The sequence below is a fragment of the Mesoplodon mirus genome (genome assembly GCF_964341445.2).
Source record: "Mesoplodon mirus genome assembly, chromosome: 4".
NCBI lineage: Eukaryota > Metazoa > Chordata > Mammalia > Artiodactyla > Ziphiidae > Mesoplodon > Mesoplodon mirus.
This window is the reverse complement of record NC_138979.1, coordinates 124,661,007-124,669,283: the sequence shown is the minus strand read 5'-3', so window position 1 is coordinate 124,669,283 and position 8,277 is coordinate 124,661,007.

Sequence of the window (8,277 nt, the reverse complement as noted above, 5' to 3'; positions counted from 1 at the left end):
TTGAGTACCGGGCCTTTCAAAGATTCCCTTTGTCCTCTCAGTTCTGGCACACAATGTTGAATGAACTCACAGATGAGTCATCAGGGTTGCTCACCCCTAAGTTTTTACTGATCTGCCACTCTTTCAACACATCCAAGGTGGAGGTACTAAGCAACAGCAGTCACCTAAGCGGTGTGTCCCTAGAGTCCCAAGGACTGTAAAAGTGTTTTTGACTCCTGGTGTTGCTTGATCAGTGGAGGATGGCAGGGGAAGTTATTTGCGTATGTGTCAAAATCCGATGACTTCACACAGAGCCTTAAGTCATGTTCTGAGCTTCTTGCAGAATCCCTGGCCCAGCCTTTACAAACAAGGTCTCTTCTTTAGCTGTGCAGGTGTAGTACTGAAACTCCCTCCAGGCATAGGCTGTCATGGGAAAGTGAGATGATGCTTTTCTGGAAGATCCTTAAAAAAAAAATGCAAACAGGTATGCAACACTCATGGATTTTTCAACTCACAGAGTTTAAAAGGAGCCATCTCATATTTAAATGAACTCTTAGCCTCAAACTAACTTCATTGGTGTGTAATCCATCTGTGTTGTCATAGGAGTAGCTCACATGAATCTCTTTAAAGGCTTTCAAGTTAAATAATTGTTTCTTGGGTTTTCAGTTGCCTGGTGCTTGACCTGGGATTCCTATGCATGCTCAGGAATGTCAGCTTTTACAGGATCTCTAGGTGCTAGGGCCACAGTGATTTCCTTTCTCCTTTTCCTGTAGTAAGCTGCTTTCTAAAGTAACTTCAGCTTCTGGTTTAGAATTATTTTATTGAATCAAATATAGCAGTCCCTGCTTATTAACCATCTGTATCCACAATGTAACCATGATATACCAGTTGCCAGGTAGTTTTCCACTATATAAAAATATGATAAATAATTCATAGGGAGAATCATTATCAAAATATAGCTTGTGCCTTCAGTAGCTTTTACCTGGAGATCTCAAGAGAACTCTACACAGATGATCCAGACTAGCACAGAAGGTACCTTTTGCCAATGTGTCTTGAATAAAAGAATGGTCTTCATCTTTAGGTAATGCATAAAGCTTTGTTCTTTATCACTGCAAATCTTGGAATTTTTTAATTTTAATTTTTATCAAGCTAATATATAACTGTTTTATTTATTTATTTATTTATTTTTGCGGTATGCAGGCCTCTCACTGTTGTGGCCTCTCCCATTGCGGAGCACAGGCTCCAGACGCGCAGGCTCAGCGGCCATGGCTCACGGGCCCAGCCGCTCCGTGGCATGTGGGATCTTCCCAGACCGGGGCACCAACCCATGTCCCCTGCATCAGCAGGCGGACTCTCAACCACTGCACCATCAGGGAAGCCCTATATAACTGTTTTAAGAATAAAATAGTATTAAAATGCAACAAAATCAGTGTTTCCCTCCCCTAGCCATGTTGCTATGACGCAGAGTCATCTCCTTATAATGTAATTGTTTTTTCTGGTGTCCACCTCTATCTAACTAACATGCTTATACCATGGATTCTTGACTCATCAACCTTAGATCACGGTGTTTACTTTCTCTCTGGTCAGCAAGGACCTAGAGCTCTCTCATATCCTGCCACCTCTCAATAAGAATGTAGTGCAGCCTTTCTTTTTAAAGTCAATATTAAATGATTACATTATTATGTCTAAACTAAGCAGTGTAGGATGGTTACATTTCCTTTCTTCTACATTGTATTTTTCCTGGAGGTATAATTTGTCTTTACTTCCTGTTTCCTGCAGTGTTGGGAGAAAGGGAAAGTCGCTTGGCTTTCTGGGGTGGTGATGACACCTGGTGCCAAACAGCTGCTTTTTTTTTTTTTAATAAGTTTATTTATTTATTTTTGGCTGCGCGGGGTCTTTATTGCTGCATGTGGGCTTTCTCTAGTTGCAGCGAGCGGGGGCTACTCTTCGTGGTGGTCCACAGGCTTCTCACTGCGGTGGCTTCTCTTGTTGCGGAACACGAGCTCTACGCGCACGGGCTTCAGTAGTTATGGCACACGGGCTTCCGTAGTTGTGGCTCGCGGGCTCTAGATTGCAGGCTCAGTAGTTGTGGCACACGGGCTTAGTTGCTTCGCGGCATGTGGGATCTTCCTGAACCAGAGATAGAACCCGTGTCCCCTGCACTGGCAGGCGGATTCTTAACCACTGCGCCACCAGGGAAGCCCCCCAAACAGCTTCTTAACCAGCCTTTTAACCAATTCTCTTGTCCCCAGCCTCTCCTGTCACTCCCTCAGCCCTCCAGCAGAACCCAGGATCCCCAGTTCCTGACGCGGCCCCAAATTCTCATCTTTGGCTTTTCCTGTGTACAGGATACAAAGAGAAATGACTGAACTGAGGAAATCATCGTATTGGAAATATTTCAAGATTTTAAATACTAAATACAGGACTGATTGCTATATCTTATATTGCTATATCCTAGTTCAGAACCTCATCATCTACTACCTGAACTACATTTCACGAGTTATACCCTGTTTAACCCTAGGGTCTTACTGAGTATTAATAGATGTTCTACAACCACCATCACAGAAAGATGCTTTGGTCAGATGAGTTTGGGATACACTGGGTTGTGCAAAGTTAGGTTTTTACTGCAGGACATCTAAGAGCACCTAATACGCTAATATGCATTATGACTCCCCAGGAAGACTGTCCTCCCCCGCCTTTCTTTTTTTTTTTTTTTTGCGGTATGCGGGCCTCTCACTGTTGTGGCCTCTCCCGTTGAGGAGCACAGGCTCCGGACACGCAGGCTCAGCAGCCATGGCTCATAGGCCCAGCCGCTCTGCGGCATGTGGGATCTTCCCGGACCGGGACACGAACCCGCATCGGCAGGCGGACTCTCAACCACTGCTCCACCAGGGAAGGCCCAAGACAATGTCTTTTTTATTTCGTAATTCTAGCATGTGTCTTGTATTGGGTAAATATTCAATGAAAGCTTGTTAAAAAAAAATTAGAAACAGAAGCACTCTTTGGAGACCTAACCTGAAACAGTAAGAGATAGCTATATTAATATTATTGAGGAGTGGATTTCTCAATTTCTAGGTTATCTGGCACGTTATCAATTTCCCCCCATCTTTTCAGCAGCTTCATCTCTTCCAGATCAGGGTAAAAGGAAACTGACAGTGAGATTACTGTAAGATTTTCTGTATTTATTTAGTAATTTAAAAAATAAATATCTAATTGGAAAAAAGGTTGAACTTGGGGTTTTAGGTTCCATTAATTTTATTCATGTATTCCTACCCCTCACTGGCAAAAGTAATCAAGATCTAATTTCATGTTACTAGATCTTTTGTTTATTAAGCCACTGAAATCCTAGCTCCAGACTCTTCCCTCTGATACTCTAAACTGGGAGAGCATTGTGACACTGAGGCCTAAAATGAAACTGAGATTAGGTAGAGTTTATCTTTTAAAATCTGAGTGTCGGGGACTTCCCTGGTGGCACAGTGGTTGAGAGTCCGCCTGCCGATGCAGGGGACACGGGTTCGTGACCCGGTCTGGGAAGTTCCCACATGCTGCTGAGCGGCTGGGCCCGTGAGCCATGGCCACTGGGCCTGCGCGTCTGGAGCCTGTGCTCCGCAACGGGAGAGGCTACGATGGTGAGAGGCCCGCGTACCGCAAAAAAAAAAAAAAAAAATTGCAAATACAGATGTTCATTTGTCACATTCAACTAGGAACTATTCACTTTCATACAAATCTAAATAGATAGGAAGGGTCTAGATCTTTAATAAATGCTGGTTGAATTAAGTTACTTTCATTATATGTCAGTCAGGCATTGATCTTACTCATGAATACAGCTACACGGTTGTGCATGGATGTGTGTATGTGGGTTTCTTGTAAATATGCTGCAGTGTACATTGTTTTCTTTCACACTTAGACCTAATTGTGCCACTCACTTTTTACCTAGGACTCCTCTCTGCAGAAGCTGGAAGCCCTGAACTGTTATGTTTTCCCCTCCCCTTCCCCTGTCTGGGCAGGAGCCTGAGGTGGGCAGTTTGCACGGGCTATTGGTCACTTGTATCAACTGCATGACCTGCTACCCCAGGACTGAGCTTTGCTGAGGCCTAAAATGACTTCTTACTAACATGAAATTGAAAGACAGGCTGCGAATGAGCAAAGGTCCTGGTTGCTGATTGGACTGCAGTCAGTGGTCGCCCCTTAGCCCTGGACACCAGTTGGGGCCTGCCGTGTCCACAGTGATGTTTCTGGAAGCCAGATCTGGAGGTCAGCCTAGCCCATGTTGTCATTAGCACTACCTCTCTAAGGTACCAATGTCCCACCTTCCCATTCTGCTCTGGCATTTCCTTCGTCTAGACACATCCTTGCACCGAGCCCTCCCTGCCGACCCTCTCTTGGGCCAGACTCTCCTTTCCCATATAAACAAAGTCTCCTCTACTGTTGAACTCAAACTCATGGTGGACGCTCTGCATACCCCCTGTCCCCTGAGGAAGGGCCCACCCCCTCCCACCATGGCGCTGTGGGCAAGGCAGGTTGGCCTTCTTCTTGTCCCCATGACTGCATCCTAAGCAAGACCACATGCCACCGGGCTTTGCCCCCTCCATTCCACTTCTCTCTGGAGCTTTCTCAGTGCTCCCTGAAGACTTTGACATTTGGTCTGCGGACTTTTCCTCTCAACCCTTAGTCCTGCCACCATCCTAGTTAACTTCAACTTTCATGTGGCCAGCCCTGCCAACACCATTGGCAACGACAGTCCCTTACTTCTCCACCCCACTCTGGCTGCCTGTCCCATGGTCACAACCTGTGCCCGTCCTTGCCTTGGACTGGCCCGTCTTTGTGATCTCAAGCTTTGGCAGCATATCTGTGGTTATTCTCCTCCAGGACAGAAGCTCTCCCACTCATGTACTCCTGCAGTTCCCAACCTTGCACAGCTTTTTTTTTTTTTTTTAAATTTATTTTTGGCTGTGTTGGGTCTTCGTTGCTGCGCATGGGCTTTCTCTAGTTGCGGCAAGCGGGGGCTACACTTCATTGTGGTGTGCGGACTTCTCACTGTGGTGGCTTCTCTTGTTGCAAAGCATGGGCTCTAGGTGCACAGGCTTCAGTAGTTGTGGCATGCGGGCTCAGTAGTTGTGGTTCGCGGGCTCTAGAGCACAGGCTTAGTTGTTCCACGGCATGTGGGATCTTCCCGGACCAGGGCTTGAACCTATGTCCCCTGCATTGGCAGGCGGATTCTTAACCACTGCGCCACCAGGGGAGCCCTTGCACAGCTCTTGACGATTCCATTTTTACTTTTCTGCATTTACTTCCATCTCTGATCCAATTCTCACAGCTGTTATTTCAATGATTCTCTTCCCACCAACCTTCTTGCTTCCTTGTCTCTCCCTTGTACTCAGCCAGCAAGACTCCACCCTGGAGCAAGCCTCCTAATTCGTCCTCTCCAGTTCCATACATGGGTCCTGTGGATTGCTGGTGAAATTGATATGCTTTTTCTGCCTGATGATCTCTACCCAGCTTTAGGCAGTCTCTCCCACTCCCCCTTTTCCTTTTCCAACTGTCCACGTCAACATCTTGCTCAACTCTCAACAGAAGGCCTTACTTCCTTACAGAGACTGAGGCTGTAAAGTAGGGAGTGGCTTAACTTACTCTTCCATGTTTATGTCCATCTGGCTCCCATCTTCTTACCCTTCCCCTCTTAGGAAAAGAGCTACAGATGATTCCTGTTTATTAAGGCTTTAGATCTGGCCTCCCCATCCCACCATTTGCACCTGTATTTTTACTCTAAGCTCATAAACTTGCTCACACTTTCCCCATCTGAAAATCAAACCAAACAAAAAACTCTTGTTATCATCCCCACCCCCCACTTCCTGCAAAGATAAGGCTGATCAGCTCTCTTCTTTTCTTACCCCCCTCTCCCTCTCTAATCCGGTTTCTGCCCTTATCACTCCACAGTGAATGAATCATCAGTTGAACCCCATGTGGACAAAACAAACTGACACTTCCCTTCCTCCTTTCCCTGGCCTCCCTGAGCCATTTGATTTACAGGCTGTCCCTTCCTCCCTTGGCTTTGCCCATTTGTCTAATCCTCCTTGCTGTCAAATCCGTTAGTTCCTTCTGAGTGCTGTTTATTGGCTCCCTTTGGACTCTCATCCCCTAAATGCAGCGTTGCTGGGTTTATTCTGTGCTCTGCTTTCCCCACTCTGGCTGCTTTCCCTGGCTGACCCCGTCTGCAGTCATGGTTTCAATTACCAATGCTGATTGAAAATTCACATGCCTCTAGCTCCTGTTCAGGCTTCTCTGAAGTTCCAGACCCTCATGCCCAACTGCCCCCTGGACACCTCCACTTAAGTGTCCCTCAGGTACCTCAGACTCAACCTCTTCCTAACAGAATTCATATCTTTTCAGCCAGACTTCTTCTCGTGGATTCTTTGTGAATATTGTCGTTATCCAGGATCCCGGCCTCTTTTCACCATTCCTAGTCAGTCATCAACTTTAGAGAGATGGAGGGATTTATGTTCACTGGAATCCCGGGGAAGCTGAGGGATGGAGATTGGCTTGGCAGGGCTGCTTTCCTGAAGAGATGCAGTGGATTGGGGGGCTACATACAGCAGGGAGGACTACATGGTAGGAATGGCACTTAGAGAGCTGGCCCAGTGAGGGAAGGGTAGCTATGGGTGATGCTTCCAACCTTGTGTAAACTTCACCAAGCATCACCAAGGGCAGAGGTATTTGGAATTCTTGAAGAGAAAGGAACAAGGGAGCTTGCCTGTGCCCAAACAGATCTGAAGAGAGATAGCTCAAAGAGGATCAGGGACAGAGAGAAGCCCAACACAGTAAGATTCAGAAGTGGGAGGGCCAAGAGTACTTGGATCTCTCAGGGATAAGGAGGCCCCAAGTGAGTGTGGTTTATATATGTCCCATTTACAGTTTCTACCTCTGTAAGGTCTCCAACTGGACACTCTTTTCCTCCAGGCTATTGCTCACTTCCATGTCTTGTCCAAAAAGTGAATCTTATTAAGACGTTGGCTCTTTAAAAAAAAATTTATTTATTTATTTATTTATTACTTTATTTATTTTTGGGTGCATTGGGTCTTCATTGCTGCGCACAGGCTTTCTCTAGTTGCGGTGAGCGGGGGCTACTCTTTGTTGTGGTGAGTGGTCTTCTCACTGTGGTGGCTTCTCTTGTTGCAGGGCACGGGCTCTAGAGCTCAGGCTCAGTAGTTGTGGCGCACGTGCCTAGTTGTTCCGTGGCATGTGGGATCTTCCTGGACCATGGCTTGAACCTGTGTCCCCTGCATTGGCAGGCAGATTCTTAACCACTGCACCACCAGGGAAGTCCAAGCCATTGGCTCTTTTAACTTTTGGACAGTAAGTTAAAAATTCCTTAGCTCCTCACACAAGGTCCTTCAGGATATGATCCCTGGTTACTATCTAGCCCTATCTCTTGCTGCTGCCTACACATTCTTTTTGCTTTAGCCACGTGAAATTCTTCCAGCTCTTTAAAAGCACCAGGCCTTCATATAGGGGTTCCATACTCCTGTGTTTGTAATATACTCCCCACCCTAACCCCATTCATTCTGCCATTTCTGCTTTTCCTTCAATACTCAGCTCAAGCACCATTTCCCAGAAGACTTTTACAACCCCAATCTGATTTTCTCTGGGCTATCAAGGCATCCTACACATAACATAAAAATACCCTTTACCGCATCTCACTATAATCAGTTAACTTGCTTCTCTTCCCTGGTAGACTGGGTACATTATGAAGGAAGATCTCAGTCTATCTGGATTTCTATCCCCAATGTTTTGCTCATGAACAGTACTTGATATTTCTAAATAAATAAATAGTGATCAACCATCAAAGTTTTAAAGTTTATGCAGAAGGCTACTTAACCTAGAAACCTTTTTAACATTTAAATAGCAGGCCATTAATTGTGTCATTTCACATGCTAATCGTGCATCTTCATTCCTGAAGGTGAGTGCAATGTTGCTGGCCCATTTGCCAGTGGGAAAATCTGGACTTTTAAGAGTGCATCTCCAGGAGGTATCTGTCCCACAGACGGATCTCAAGCAGCCTGTCATCTGCAGAACCGACCAGATCAGCGTCCTTCTCCCAGTCTTGACCTACACGGCACCTTTTGCCACTAAGAGAGGTGGGCAGATTGACATATTTATGGTAATCTCTCTCTTGTCTTTAGGTTAAGGAGTGCACGGGGTATGTTGGTTTATGTGGGTGTGCTTCTGTGTGTGTGAGTCCGCGTGTGGGTGGGGAAGGAGGAAGAGGGCAGTGTGTGCATCACTTCTTCACAGATGCCT